Source organism: Sorghum bicolor, chromosome 5, assembly GCF_000003195.3.
Source record: "Sorghum bicolor cultivar BTx623 chromosome 5, Sorghum_bicolor_NCBIv3, whole genome shotgun sequence".
Lineage (NCBI taxonomy): Eukaryota > Viridiplantae > Streptophyta > Magnoliopsida > Poales > Poaceae > Sorghum > Sorghum bicolor.
Window position 1 is genome coordinate 42,688,717 of NC_012874.2, and position 17,035 is coordinate 42,705,751.

Genomic DNA, 17,035 nt, shown 5'->3' on the forward strand with positions numbered 1-17,035 from the left:
AGAATCCCTTAATCTTCGTCATCTGAGCACCGAACTCCAGCATTCCCAACCAAATAAAAGAACAAAGGTTAGCCTTGTACAATAGTATGTGCTGCAACATTTCTAAGCTAGTACAAATTCTAACTAACATTATCATGCGCATTTTCTTGTAGAGGACTCATTACCCAGGCGATGCAGCCATTGGTCATCATAATTTGCGACCAAGACCACAAAGAGATAACGTTGAAATTGTGAATGAGCAGACTGCTGCTCATGATTCTGATTACGAAGTTGTTGGAGACTTCTTATGTGACAATCAAGGTACTGTATTTCTGAAAAATTCTAAGAACATTTGCTGCTATTTCTTGCTACAATAATTTTTGATATTTTGCTCTCATCTAAACAGATTTGCACACTAAAAAGAGGAATGGAAGGAAAATCACCACAATGAATGACATATTTTCAAGGAAACCTGACATGCCTAAAATCAAAATAATAACCAATGATCTTGGACAGCCTGTAGGAGAAAACTATAGGAAGTTTGCTAGTGCCATTGGTTGTGAAGTGAGGAAGACATTACCAGTACGATTTACTGATTGGAGGGATGTTCCCTATAATACGAAGGACAAAGTTTGGACTAGCTTGCAGGTATATCATTGTCTGTCCTTGTGCAAGTTATCCAATTCATAGCAGCTTGTATAATATGTGCATCTGTAGCTACTTAGTGCATTATTTATCCATCAACAATCAGTTTTTATGGCAATCTAATACATTAGCAATCTTTACATTATCTGTAGCTACTGTACACTTAGCAGCTTAGTGCAATCTGTACATGATCTCATCACTCCTTTTCAATGGCAAATTAGGCGTACTTTGATTATGATGAGGCTATCAACAAATGGTTTACCGATACATCTACAAAGAAGTGGATGGACTACAAGACATACTTAAAAAAGAAGTATTTTGATGAAACATCAACAGATGAGCAAATGAAGGAAAGACTTAAAAATATATTAAATGTTGATGACATCAATGGTCTTATTGATTTTTGGAGGTCTCCTGAATGTCAAGTAAGGAACAATTCATATGAATCTCTCTTTTCTGTTACTTGCCTATGAATGTGCTAATCTCAATGATGTCTACCATAGGCTCGAAGTGAAAGAGGAAAAGCAAATCGTGCGAAGTTGACGGTTCATCATACCTCTGGAACCATCAGCTATGCTTGCCATAGTTATAATATGGTTCGATCCTGTCATGTTACTCATCCTATAATAAATTGTTTTAGTGCATTTTCATTGCCACATATTTATTGAACTTGTAGGGTAAATCACTTGGTCGCCCTCCTAGAAGAGATGAAGTGTACGTCAGTACACACACAAAAAAAACTGGAGTACCTCTGAGGGAGGCAGCTGAAACGATTGTAAGCCCGCCTCTCCCCAAAAAAACATGGATCAGTATACACATTCTTATTCATATTTTGCAGGATAAGCTTAAAGCCATTGAAGCTCATCCAGAGTTGAAGGATAAAACAATTCAAGAAGGCGATGTGTATGCTTCTGTTTGTGGAGCAAAGGAGCCAAGAGGACGTGTTCGTGTTTTGGGTCTAGGACCAACTCCCCAAGAGATTGGTACCCCAGGGCTCAAAGGACTCATGTCAACAAGGTTGCAAGCAGAAATTTGGGGTCGAAAGAAAGCTGAAAGTAAGAATATAGCTCTTGAGCAACGCATTCGGGAATTGGAAGATGAAAGGATAGCACAAGGAAGGACAAATGTTGATGTTCTATCACATCATGGCTCGAACTCACGACAGTATGCGGTAATGAAATCCTAGCTGTTTTGTTTCTTTTGCCTATGTTGCTCACTATTTCATTTGTGTAGAGTCCAACACCTGAAGGACCTATCGATGAGGCACATAATGCTTCTCCGCTTGAAGAACAAGATAATTATTATGTAGAGAATGAATACTATGATCGGTACGAAGAGGATGATGAGAACTTGCTGCCCCATAGGCGTGCTCCAGCCCGATCAGCTTTGAACATTACAACAGCAACAAATGTTCGCCCTCGCTTTCCAAATGATGCACATGTAATGTTGCTATGCCCTTGCAAAGTATGAGTTTATGATTTCGAAAATGTTCCCTGTTTACCATTCTCATGAGTGCGCATTGTTTATTTCAGGTTGAAATGCAAGAGAGCTTGCCCCCCTCTAGGCCTATTGTAGCCCAATCAGCTAGGAACATGACTACTGCACCAGCTAGTGATATTCCTCGCCTTCAAGATGACTTTGTAAACGAAACATATGTAATCTTCCTATGCTGCTGCAATGTTTCTCTTTGTGATTTCAAATATGTTCCTTAGTTCTTATGAGTACATCATTTATTTCAGGTCGCAACAGAAGAGATCTTGCTGCCCCTTAGGCCTGCGGCAGCCCGATCAGCTAGGAAGATGACTATAGTGCCTAATGATACCCCTCGCCTTCATGATGACTTTGCAAATCATACACATGTAATATTTCCATGCTGCTGCAATGTATCTCTGTGATTTCAAATATGTTCCATGCTTTAAGTTATAATGAGTGCATCCTTTGTTTTAGGTTGGAACAGAAGAGAGCTTGTTGCCCCCTAGGCTTGTTGCAGCCCAATCAGCTAAGAACTTGACTACTGGACCAACAAATGATATGCCCCCTCGCTTTGCAAATAATACATATATAATCTTGCATTGGTGTAGCAATGTTTCTTTGTGATTTTAAAGATGACCCATGTTTTTTCAGCTCTCATATGAGTGTATCTTTACTTCAGGTTGGAACGGACAAGTGCTTTCTCCCCCATACACATGATGCAGCCCATCCACCTATAAATAAGACAACTACAGGAACAAATGATGTCTCTCGCCTACATGATGACCTTGTAATTTTTCTATCTTCCTACATTCTTCTGTGGTTTCATCTACATGCCTTGCTCTAACACTCTTATGGGTGCATCATTTATTCCAGGTTGGAAAGGATGTGATATTATATGCTATATTGAGATCTGAGTCACCTGTGGCTAGGGGGACAGTCATTTCAACTAATCCAAACACCATTGTAGGAGGGCAACCCCTTGGTAATGAATACTGTGAAGTAGTAGTTAATGTTGTGATGAAAAGCGAGGCTATGCTGCCTCGGTCTTACGGCGAGATGCTGTCTATGGCTAGCGCTCTCAACATGAACATTGCATGGCCATTCAATAAAGTAATAGACTAGACTTATATAATTTACATTTTGGTTTTAACTGTGATGCATGGCCAATGTTCCTAATTAAACCATCTGTGATAGGTAAGGGAATGCAAGAAGAGGGAAGGCAAGAAGGCATCTAGTACACCTCTCAAGGATACTGCAGGTATGTTCCTAAATTTACATTCATCTGACTATGTACAAACTTAGTGACCATCTGTAAAAACCTAATGACTAAATTAAGCACACAGGATTGTATTTGGAAGGCAATCACTACATTTTATCAGAGATCATGAACTGTAGGCTCATAGTAGTACAAAATCCAAAGTTCATGCTTAAGAGGCTCATAGCTATGTACCTGGAATAGCTATATTCACTTGAATTGCTCTTGTGTCTATGGTAAAAATTTGGAATAGTACGTAAATGTATTATCACCATACTGTTGGTGCAAGGAAAGAGCTGCATGATTTGAATTGGCATATACTTTGACTGAGAAGTGACACCTAGCTCACAAATATATATATATTTCATCTTTTTTTTTGAAAACATGACTTAGTTTCACTTGAAAAACTGAAATATCAGACTGTATGCATAGTTTATAAAGATCTAGGAACATAATATGTAATGGCTTTGTTAAAAACCAAGTATTTTGAGTTAATAAGTAACTAATCTTTCTAAAGTCTGAATTAGCTTTTCTCTCAGCACCATTTTGTTGATTACAAACTAGTATTGTACAAATTTGCATATTTTCTACAATTGCCTAATTATGGTTATATTTTTTAGGAAGTGCTGGCCTCAAGTCTTTGCCTTGAGTTCCTAGAAAATGGTTCTCCACACCTAACTTGATGGATGTGCTCTGTTGTTTGAACCATGGATTTTGGTTTTTTAGTTTGTACAAGTGACTGTGCACAAACCTTGCTGTCTCAAACATGAACTAGTAGCCTTTTGGGATGTGCACTCATGTAACCTTTTGGAACCAAACTTTGTTGGATGGTTCAAACTGTGTGCAAGACAATGTATTGTTATATATGGATTGAACTCCATGTGATATATGTTTGTGTATCTTTATGTGATGAAACTTCAGTTTGAGTCTGGGTATCATATATGTGCTGGTTTGCAATTGTATTTTTTTTTTGTATTTATATTGTCCGTTGGACTGTCCGACGCTAAAATTGCATGGACTGTTGGATCATCTGTCGTTGTAGGTATGGTAACAGACTAGCTGTCGCTGAAAAATAGCAATGGATGGTCTGACGCAAAATATATTAAGGGTGACAGACTGTCTGACGCTAAAAGTATGGTCTGACGCTGTATCTTTTTAGCATCAGCACTTACACCGTCTGTAGAAGTCTGACGCTATATATTTTTAGCGTCAGACCATCTGACATTGTAGCCGCTTTTAGCGTTAGATCATCCGACGCTAATTATGGTGTTGTTGTGTAGTGGTACAAGCAGAGGGTGCAATAACCATAGTACATTTGACCATCTGCAAAACAACATGGGAGTAGAACCATGAGTACGAGAATGTACTCAGCTAGACTTACCCGTCATAAACCAAAAATAAAGACTCTTCAAGGATCATGAAGGCTATATAGTGGGGTGGCTGAGACTTTTGCATAAAAGCATTGTTCCACTAAACATAGTCTAAAAACCATTGTTCTTTTAATTAGCTCAAGTTCAATATTATCATTACCTATTATCTAGGTTTGCATCTGTACTATTACAAGCAAGTGTAGTAATATGATGGTACCTCATCATAGCATTCATGAAACCATTTATCATTATAACCCAAGTGTTCCATAGTCCTTACTATGAGGACAGGGCTCATGTCAAGTGCTCACTATCCAGGAGCAATGGCGATTCGAATCGATTTCTAACCAGCTGGCGAGGTATTCCCCACACAAACCACACTCACTGATCAAGTGAGCTACAGATCACCGTGTTACACTATCTAGGACCAATTCGCGGGTTCGGCAGGCACCGCCAGTACCCGAGGACCGTTTCGGCGACCGAGATATCCAAGGTATACCAAGGTTACGCGCCGCGCCCTCGTCGTTCTCCTCAACCATCACTAATACAGCGCATGGCGGCTCGACTCCCGGCCCGAATAGTGTTCAGGCTTCACGGTCGGAACGACTTATCCTTCCAGCTAAGTGTGGGGCATGCGTTCAACATGACAAGAGGGCCGTCAACGATCGGTCCTTAATCGACACAGGCAGGGGCACTATAGTCAACCCACCATAAGACCCTACTCGGTCTCAAATTTCATTCCACACTTGGTCATTTTCTACCAAAGCAATTATCGCTTAATCAAGCAGGTATCCACCTATATCTCGCAGGTGACAGAAAATCACCTGACTTCTACCAGACTAGGCAGGCTAGGCATAGACTCCGCACCTATCTATATAGGACAAGGTAGATAAACAATGGGTGATATCAAGGAGTACTTATGCATCAACGGTATCAAGCAATTCCTATCACTTAAATGCAACATAGTAGAACAAACATAATATATTATTTAAGTTAGCGAGAATAGGGAGACTTAGAATGCTCCGGGGCTTGCCTTTCTCAAACGTGCTTGGCTTGTGATCCGGACACTCTTGCAGCTCTTCTCCGGGTTCCGACACTCCCAGAGGTTCCTGCTCCTGGGCTTCCTCCTGCTCCTCGGGTCCCACCTCGTTCTCCTGCGAGCCTGTATGATGCATGGGTGCTCATGAGTGGAGTGCGAGATGCCCGGGGTGAAATGCTCATGCGAGAGAATACCAGATGACTATGACATGGTGCATAGATGATTTAGGTGGTCATTTACAAGGTAGTCAACATCATCCAAGAACATGCAAACACACTAAGCATCTATTTCCTTCTTTTCTACAAATTATTCTCAAGTGTAACCAGCAAACTCACAAGTTGCTTCAAAGATACACCAAACCCCTTTTATTCTATTTAAACCATATATAACAATTCATAATTTCTTTATTCATTTTTAGCCCCATCAAAATAGCATGCATGTCTGTTTATCAATAAATTCCACAAAAATTACAGGAGACTACCAGTCAAACATAAAGTCTACCATAAATTTTTCATTATTTTTTTGGACACTTATTTTGAGCTACAAAAATCACAAGATTAATTCACAAAGCAAGTATAAATACTCCACTGTGGTATAAGTGTCAAACAGTAGGTTTCATATTTTTATAATTTGCTTATTATCATAAGAGACACCCACAAAAATTTCCAGATTAATTGCATGATCTAATTATTTATAAAAATCATAAACCACTGCCATGCAAGCATTTAAATCACCATAAATTCATTTATTCAGCAAATAATGTGTAGCAAAATTTTCCCAGTGACTAATCATACATGCAGAGCCAGCAAAACAAGTTTCATATTTTTCTAAGTTATATTTTGATTACTATGCATTTTCCAATTCCAGCAAAAACATGGATAAAATGCATTCATACAGAAAAGTTGTTCAAACTTGACATGCAATTACATCAAACTATAGATCTGGGAACAGAGAGCACACCAAAATTTGTTTCACCAATTTTGGAACCATATAACTCAAGATATGGATTTTACAATATTTAAATCAATTTCTAGAAAATCTTTATTTAAGAAAATCAACGAAAAACGCTGGATTCACCCAGATCCACACCCACAGAGGCACTGACAGGTGGGATCTGGGGTCGTGACCCCACGGGTCAGCCATGCAGCACCCCGGCCGATCTTCGGCCGGCCGGCTCTCGCCGACGGCGAGGTCTCCGGCCACGGAGTGAGCACCAGCGTGCTCCCCGCAGCGAGGCGCACCCAGGGGTGCCCTTGGATCGGCCGGAGGATGACCGGAGCACCCCCGACGAGCATGTATGGCGGCACGGCGACGCTGCTCGCCGTGGCCAGGCTACTCCGGTGCGGTAGAGCGCGCGCAAATGCTCCTCCGAGCTTCCTCATCGCACAACGGACCTAACGCGCCAAAGAGCGAGCAAAAAGAGGCAGAATCTAGTGGCGAGGTCGGAGCAACTCCGGCGAGCGATTCTCGGCGTACGACGGCTTCTCACCTCGGTAGAGCGTACGCAACGGCTTACCGCGGCGAAGGCGAGTGCGATGGTGGTCTCGGCGTCGAGGTTGAGGCTCTCGCGCGAGCGGCGGTGAGCGGCGGGGCTTTTTCCGGCGATGGAGCGGGCGGAGCTGCTACGGCTGCGGCTGCGCTCGCGGACAGAGGAAGAAGAGAGGGTGGCGCGGGCGACAGAGTGGAGTGGAGCGGCCTGGGGGCGCGGGGCAGCGTCCCGACCAGGTGAAGGCGGTCGGCCGCGGCGCGTTCAACGCCGGCGTACGGCCGCCACGTGACCGGCGCCGGGTGGAGCAAGGCGGGCGCCGCGCGTGGGATAGAGAGGGGAGGGGGAAGCGGGCCGCGCCACTGGCTGGGCCGAAAGGGAGGCGGGTCGGCCCAGCAGCGCCTGTCCCCTTTCTCTTTTTTTTGAATTTCTTTTCTCAAATTCTTTCTAAATTCATTTGGATTATTTAAAAATCACTTTTACCTTTTTCTCCCAAAATAAAAGTTGTTCCAAAACAAAAATCCTACAACTTTGTTTTAATAAGCAAGGCCAAATTCCAAATAGAATTTGAATTACAGATTAAAACTAGTTCTAGGTTTCCAAGTAAATTTATTTTAGGGATTTTTGTATAAATTCCATTTCTCAAATCCTATGGCTCCAAAAATTTCACAAAAATACTCTTAAACCTTTTTGCACACAATTCAACCTAATCTGAATATTTCACAATTTTAGAAGCAAGCATAATATTTTTAACATATTTAATTCACATAAAATAAAGCACATAAAATCACACTTTGAATAGATGACATGCTCATGTGATGCTATGCTTGATGAGAATGCTTATGAATGGTTTGATGAGACTAAGTGCATGCTTAACACCTAGGGTGTTACAACCACCAACTCCGGTATTAGAAGGCTAACCAGCGTCTTGCCGATAGGGCTGCTCATGCCTGGCTTACAGAGGAGATGCTGCAAGTAAAGCGTGCTGTCGATGAGAATCACAAAAGCATCGGCATTCTGCAATCCTCAGGGGATAAGCTGAACAAAAGATCTCCACTCTATCGGCAAAAAGAGAACCCTGCTGGCCAAACTTAAGCAAGTAGAAGAGGCCTTGACTCAAGCTCAGCAAGAAGAAAGCCAGCTGCCTGATGCGCTCAAAACTCTTCAACAAGAGAAAGACATCCAAGCTCGCAAAGCACTATAGATGAGGAAGAAACTAAAGCCGGTGGAGGGTTCTGCCGATGAAGACACTCGAGAAATAGCCGATCAAGGAATTTCCACGTTATTCTCCACCATCCGATCAAACCGACCTTCATCGTGTGATTTTCCTCGATCCTTAGAGTCGGTGGGGCATAATCCCCGAGACTCGTGCTGATTGGCCAGCAGAGGAGGGCGGGCGCCCAGGGGGGTAGGGCGGGCGCCCTGCTTCCGGGCCCGCTCGGCCTCCCGTTCGTTCCCGTGGCTTCTGGAATCTTCTAGATGATAGGAAATTGCGCGGCATGTTAATATCTCTATGTAATCCCGACGTGTGGGCCTTTCCTCCATATTTCCTGATAACCCCCTGCAGAAATAGACAAACACCAAAACTCGTGGAATTCTGTCAGATAAAACCCTAAGTCTAGGTGTTGGTTGCATTTGGATCCTTTTCCATGATTATTTGATGGTTAAATGTGAGCATTAAGGATCGTCAACAAGCTCCCCCAAGCTTAACCTTTGCTCGTACCTGAGCAAAGCTAAAATCAACAAGAAAACAGGGGTTAATTTTATGCCTCTTACTACAGGGTTTTTAATTTATCACTAAGGTCTTAAGTGATTGAAAAACAGAACGATCAAGTCAAGCACTATGTCTCAAGTTCTTCTATCTTACCTTTGTTCTGGAGTTTTTTTTATAAGTCTGCAAAATAAAACTGAGGTATTTGCCTTCTTCTCGAAAGATATATAAGTAGAGCTTTAAAAGTTTTAGCATACTTACTTTGCATTTTGCTATGTCAACGCTTGGAGTAAGGGAGAGGAATGTCATACTCCTAGATCAAGACCTTTGACCTTTTTGAGAAGTTTGTCATCTCTTACTGGCATATTGCTTATTAGAGGGACCATGGGCTATCATTTTTTTTCTTTTTTTTAGTCTCTTTTTTTTCGAGTGGGCAGCAAGTACCCCTAATTCTACTGTCGGACACATGTCCATTTTTTTCACTCAGGTGGGTATCTTTGTACCCCTAATTCTACTTCGGACACTTATCCATTTTTACCTCTCGTCTCACTCTCTTTTTTTTCGAATCAAATTTTTGCATAGTCCCATGCCTCTAACGCAATAATACTTCAGAAGAGTGAATCTTTTATATTTTTTTAAAAAAAAACAAAAAGATCTTGATCTTGGGAGCATGATAATTCTCTCAACCAAAACTACAAGAATTAACAATGGCTTGAACAGAGCAAGTGCCCACAGTTTTAATATTTATATCTTATAAAACTCTAGGTATTATGATCTCATTTTTTTTTTGAATTTTTAGATTTTCAAAAGATAAAATCTCCAGAACTCTAGCAAAACTTGGAACAAGTTAAATAGCAGCTCAGACCTTCTCATATCATGTTTGTCAATTACCTAGACTTGGATCAAACTTTCTTTTTATTTTATTTAAAACTTAGGATTACACAAAACTATTGTATATTACTCAAAAGAAAAACTTTATTTGGTTTCATGGTTATGCATTTTTTTTTATTTCTGAATACTAGTAAATAAAACCAAGAAAGAAAAGTAATACTTATCTAGATACACGTGGGGATGCCTCCCCCAAGCTGGATGTTGACATAGTCGTTCACTCTTATGGCCTGCATGTTCTGTCTCACTCTTCTTAAGCCTCAAAATCCTGCACAACCCAAGTAGACATCAAACTTGTGGAGCATGTTATGGGTTAGGTAATTGTCTAGAGCTTATGAGAGCTTAATATGAGAATTCTATGAACTCAACCACATCAAGTTCCTCTACCAGGGCTGTTTTGTGGCTCAAGATAGATTTTCAAGCGTTGACCATTTACCTTAAAAGTGTTACCTATGTCGTCTTGGATGGTAATGGCTCCATGAGTTGAAGTGTCAATAACCTTGTATGGTCCATCCCACTTACTTCGTAGCTTACCATGCCCAAAGAGCTTAACTCTTGAATTGAATAGTAGAACCTTATCTCCAGGCTTAAACTCCTTGTGCTTGATTCTCTTATCATGCCATCGTTTTGTTCTCTCTTTATAGATCCTTGAATTGTGGTAGGCTTTCTCTCTCCATTCTTCTAGCTCAGATAGTTGCATCAGACGATTCTTGCTAGCGAGGTGGAGATCCATGTTCCATTTCTTGAGTGCCCAATGAGCCTTAAACTCTACTTCCACAGGCAAGTGACAAGTTTTTCCATATACCAGTTGATAAGGTGACATGCCTATGGGTGTTTTGAATGCAGTTCTATATGCCCAAAGTGCATCAGGAAGTTTGTCCTTCCACCCCTTACCCATCTCATCTACGGTCTTTTGTAAAATATTTTTGATTTGTTTGTTAGATGTTTCGGCTTGACTGCTAGTCTGAGGATGGTATGGTGTTGCGATGTTGTGTCGAACTCCATGATCGGCTAGGTACTTCCGGAAGATTTTATCGATGAAGTGGGAACCTCCATCGCTTATAACTATCCGGGGTATACCAAAGCGAGGAAAGATTACTTCATGGAACATTCTCTTGGCATGTTTTGAATCAGCTGATCGACAAGGTAGGGCTTCCACCCATTTGGATACGTAGTCCACAGCTACTAAGATATAATCGCAATTCCCGGACATAGGGAATGGCCCCATGAAATCAATGCCCCATACATCGAAAAGTTCTACTTGAAGATTATTTGTGAGAGGCATTTCATTTCGTGAGTTGATATTCCCATGTTTTTGACATCGGTGTCATCTCCTGACAAAGTCCTTTGTATCTTCATACATCGTTGGCCAGAAAAAACCACTTTGCCAAATTTTAGCATGTGTCCGAAATGCTCCATAGTGTCCTCCATATGGCGAGGCATGGCATCTTTCCATAATTTGAGTAGCCTCAGCCATAGGAACACACCTTCTCAAGAGTCCATCAGCGCAGACTCGGAAAAGATATGGCTCATCCCAAAGGTGGAAACAACTATCGTGAAGCAACTTCCTTTTGTTTGCACCAGGTGGGACATAGCCTTTTACTATAAAGTTTACGATGTCTGCGTACCATGGATCTGCATGTGTTATCTTAAGCAGGGTGTCATCCCTTAGGTAGTCATTTATGGGAAGCTCATCATGTGTTTCCTTATATTGAAGCCTAGATAAGTGGTCGGCTACGGAATTCTCTACTCCCTTCCTATCTCGGATTTCTATGTCAAAGTCTTGGAGTAGAAGAATCCATCGAATTAGACGAGGCTTAGCATCTTTCTTAGTGAGGAGGTACTTGAGGGCAGCATGATCTGAATAGATGATTATCTTTGCCCCCACTAAGTAAGATCTAAACTTGTCTATAGCAAAGACAACAGCCAAAAGCTCTTTTTCAGTTGTAGTGTAACTGAGCTGTGGTCCAGACAAGGTTTTGCTAGCGTAGGATATGGCATAATGCTTTCTATCCTTGGTTTGTCCTAAAACGGCACCAACCGCAAAATCGCTAGCATCACACATGATCTCAAAAGGAAGATTCCAATCAGGTGGTTCGATGATTGGGGCTGAGATGAGTGCTTTCTTAATAGTTTGAAAAGATTCATGACACTCATCACTAAAGATGAAAGGTGCATCCTTAGCTAGGAGACTAGTTAGGGGTCTAGCAATTTGAGAGAAGTTCTTGATAAAGCGTCTATAGAACCCTGCATGTCCCAAAAAGCTACGGATTCCTTTCACATTCGTGGGAGGTGGAAGTTTTTCAATAACTTCAATCTTTGCTTTGTCCACCTCTATACCACGTTCGGACACTTTATGTCCTAGCACTATTCCTTCCTGAACCATAAAATGGCATTTCTCCCAGTTCAGGATTAAGTGCTTTTCTTCGCATCGCTGTAAGACTCTATCTAAATTCTCCAAACAACGATCGAAGGTTTTGCCATAGACGGTAAAATCATCCATGAAAACCTCCATGATCTTCTCAATCATGTCCGAGAAAATAGACATCATGCACCGTTGGAAAGAAGCTGGAGCATTGCACAATCCGAACGACATTCGTCGGTATGCATAAGTTCCATACGGGCATGTAAAGGTAGTCTTTTCTTGGTCATCTGGGTGGATTGGGATTTGGTGATATCCAGAATAACCATCAAGGAAACGAAAGAAAGAGTGGTTTGCAAGCCGTTCCAACATTTCATCAATGAAGGGTAACGGAAAGTGATCTTTCTTTGTAGCCTTATTGAGTTTTTGATAGTCAATACACATACGCCACCCAGTGACAATTCGTTGAGGGATGAGTTCATTCTTCTCATTCCTAACGACTGTCATTCCTCCTTTCTTTGGCACTACTTGGACAGGGCTAACCCACTCACTATGTGGCACAGGATAAATAATCCCAGCACGATAGAGTTTGAGGACCTCTTTCTTAACAACCTCTCGCATAGCATTGTTAAGTCTCCGTTGTGGTTCCATTGAAGGTGTAAAATTAGGATCAATAGGGATACGATGAGTGCAGAGAATGGGACTAATGCCCGTGAGATCCTCGAGAGAGTAGCCAAATGCTGATCTATGTCTTTCAAGAACAGTGACAAGTTGTTGTGTTTCATAATCGGAAAGCTTGTCACTGATAATTACTGGAGTTTTTGAGTTGTTGTGCAAAAAGACATATCTAAGGCCAGAAGGAAGAGGTTTTAACTCTATCGAAGGAGGTGAAGGTTGTTCATTTTTATCTAGCTCAACAGGTTCTACCAACTCTTCTTCTTCTTGAACAAAGTGTTCATGATTAAAGAATGGTTGGGTCATCTCCTCTTGAGTCACCATTAAGATCTCCTCAATAGGATCTGGGTCAAGTTTGGGTTCCACTATCATGTTAATTGATCTAGCTAGAGGAACAACAATAATGGAATTCCCAACCTTGAAGTCTAAATGACCTCGTTGTGGTTGTTCTTGTATAAGTTTCATGATTGGTCTGCCAATCAAGAGAGGAATCTCCGTTATGTCGTAAATGTGAAAATCTAGACATATTCCGGAGTCCTTGATTCTAACAGGAACTGCCCTTAATACCCCATGGCTTCCTAGAATTAATCCAGATGGACTTTGTAAAAGTTTTTGGGATGGGGTTATGGACTCGTTGGGATAAAGAGTGTCAGCTAACTCCCTAGAAATAACATTTATCCCAACATATGGATTGTAGTGGACCTTCCTAGTGGACCCTCTAATTTGGCACAGAAGAATGGTTGAAGGAGTGATGATCCGAGCTACCTCAGGAGACAGCTCTGCTTCTGTTAGCCATTCGTAACTCAGAATAGCCGAAAGGCTTTTGATGTGTTCTATGTCAACAGATTCTACTCTTAGAATGGATTGAGTGGTCCTTGCTAGAGGTCGTGTTTGGATAGGAAAATTCGAGGTGTTTCCATAATCTTCAAAGAGATCTTCCTCGAATTCAAAGGGATGCTCTAAAGGTGGTGGTTCATCATCCCTTAGTTGGTTTTGCATTCCTTTATCAGGAGGTTTCTCTACAACGAAATTAATAGGTGGGTCAGGTGGAATTTCTAACTCGGTTGCAAGTTTCTCATCTTTTGGTTTAGGATCAGGCTCGACTTCTTTCTCTTCTTCAGGAAACTCATCATAAATGCCTGTGTAAGGGGTATTTTCAAGAATTCTTTCTAGGATAGCTCTCCCCTCATCTGTGAGTTTGTGTGTGAATGAGCCTCCTGAAGCAATGTCGAGGTGAAGAGCAGCCTCCTTACTTAGACCACGATAAAAATGGTTGTACAGTACATGGTCAGGCAGGGCAAGGTTTGGACCGGAATTGGTAAGGCTTGTGAACCTAGCCCAAGCTGCTCCTAAAGTTTCCTTCTCTCTTTGTTTGAATGTAAGAATTTCAATTCTAAGGTCAGCAATTCGAAAAAGTGGGAAGAAAGCGAGACAAAAGTTGTCCCGAAGTTCATCCCAACTTCCATTAACGCCTCCTACAGAATGAGCATACCACTTTTTTGCTCTTCCCAAAAGGGAGAACGGAAATAATTTCCATTTAAGGGTTTCTTATGTCATGCCGGAAATAGATCGGCAAGAGCACAACTGCTCAAATTCTCTAAGGTGGGTGTATGGATCTTCATCTACTTGCCCAGAGAAGGGTTGCTCCTGAATCATGGCTATTAGATCAGGGCCGAGGTCGTAGCCATCTGTAAGAATTGGATGTGATGATGGTGATGGCTCTAATAACTCGCCCTTTGGAGCAAAGAATTTATAGATAGGAGTGAAATCCATGTGGTATGGTGAAAATGGTAAGGTGAGTGTGGTAAAAGGGAAAGAAAAAAAAAAGGATACACAGACGACTTGGTTCGAAACTAGCACAGCTACCGTTCCCCGGCAACGGCGCCAGAAAGCTTGTTGGGTATTTTAAACGCAAACAGAAAAATCCGCAAGCGCACGGATACCGATGTAGCTTTCACCCGGGAGTATTCCAGAGTATCGATTTTTCCACAGGGAACGTGAGTGTACTAATTATGATTCAAGATCGCCCAAGGATAACTATATAATTATTTTTGGTGGGAAGAGAGGAAGTTTCCTGAGAGTTCTCTAGTTGATCTAAGAATCAAGAATTACTTCAAGATTATCTATATCGGGACATCAGAGCACTAACCGCAGAAAGAGATGAGAAGGGGGCTAGGAAGGTCTGACTACGGCCCTACAAACACCGATCCGAACGAGGTGGAATACGTCGACCGTTAGGGCTATCACTACCCTAGGGCTACCACAACAATCCGCAGGATTGGGTGCAATTCCAGGTAATTGCAAGACTAAACACCACGTATAATCTATTAATTACTACTCTAATGTTGCAAAGATTAGAGCACTTGATGCAAGCGGGAATCCAATAAATAACTTGAATGTAAATAAAAGTAATTAGAGAACTCAGGATTATGAATTGAAGAACCTGGAGAACGATGAAGAACGAACCAGTTGCTGCAAAAGTACAATGTTGAGGAAGATCCGACAGATCCGGCTCCTCCTCCTCCGCTCTCCTCTTCTCTCTCCCTATTTTCTAGATTACAACTAGAACTACCTAGAACTAGAACTAGACGAACTAGAACTAGATGAACTAGAAGTAGATCTAGATGAACTAGAGGTAGAACTAGAAGAACTAGAGGGATCCTCTCTACTTGGATGAAGAATTGAAACCCTAACTTTGATTCTGTAGAAGAGGTATGCCTCCAGGGGCTGGTGGGGGTCTGCTTATATAGTCCAGGAAGAGTAGCCCCCAAGAAATCTAGGAAGAGTAGCCCCCAAGAAATCTAGGAAGAGTAGCTCCCAAGGAATTTCCACGTTATTCTCCACCATCCGATCAAACCGACCTTCATCGTGTGATTTTCCTCGATCCTTAGAGTCGGTGGGGGCATAATCCACGAGACTCGTGCTGATTGGCCAGCAGAGGAGGGCGGGCGCCCAGGGGGGTAGGGCGGGCGCCCTGCTTCCGGGCCCGCTCGGCCTCCCATTCGTTCCCGTGGCTTCTGGAGTCTTCTAGATGATAGGAAATTGCGCGGCACGTTAATATCTCTATGTAATCCTGACGTGTGGGCCTTTCCTCCATATTTCCTGATAACCCCCTGCAGAAATAGACAAACACCAAAACTCGTGGAATTCTGTCAGATAAAACCCTAAGTCTAGGTGTTGGTTGCATTTGGATCCTTTTCCATGATTAGTTGATGGTTAAATGTGAGCATTAAGGACCGTCAACACTGATAGGACTGTTATCGGCACTTAAACACTATGCATTGTCCCATATAAATTTTATCCAACCGATAGGATTATTATCGCATTTGAACTTCTATGCATCAATCCAGACACTAGGATGGTATTTTTTAAATATTTTCCATTTAATGCTCTGGGAAATTCAACTCCTTCAAGAGTTTCTAAAATATAAGCATTGCTAGGAGCAGATCGATTTATCCGATAAGGACCCTACCAATTAGGAGACCATTTTCCAAACATTGAACTTTTAGTCCCAATCGGTAGAATCAACTTCCATATCAAATCTCCATCAGCAAACTCCTTGGTCTTTACCTTCTTATCATACCATTTTGCAACTCTCTTTTTATTTTCTCCTATGCTAATTAAAGCTCTCAACCGATGCATTGCTAAATCATCCAACTCATCTTTTATTAAAGTGGCATAGTCATCGACATTTAGCTGATCCTGAGAAAAAATCCACCTAGAACCATTTTTATCTCCCATGGTAATACCACATCATACCCATACACCAATTGATTGGGTGAGACTTTGGTTGAGCCATGACACGCCATCCGATATGACCACAAAGCTTCATTTAAAAATGTGTGCCATCTCCTAGGATTTTCTTCAATTTTCCGCTTAATGAGCTTAATAATCCCTTTGTTAGAAGCTTCAGCCTGCCCGTTAGCTTGAGCATAGTAAGGAGAAGAATTCAACACTTTAATCCCCATACTGATTGCAAACTCATCAAATTCCCCCGATGTAAACACAGTACCCTGATCGGTAGTAATCGTTTGGGGAATACCAAATCGGAAAACAATATGCTCTTTTACAAAATCAATCATATTGGCCGATGTTACTTTCTTCAAAGGAATAGCCTCAACCCATTTAGTAAAATAATCAGTGGTAACTAAGATA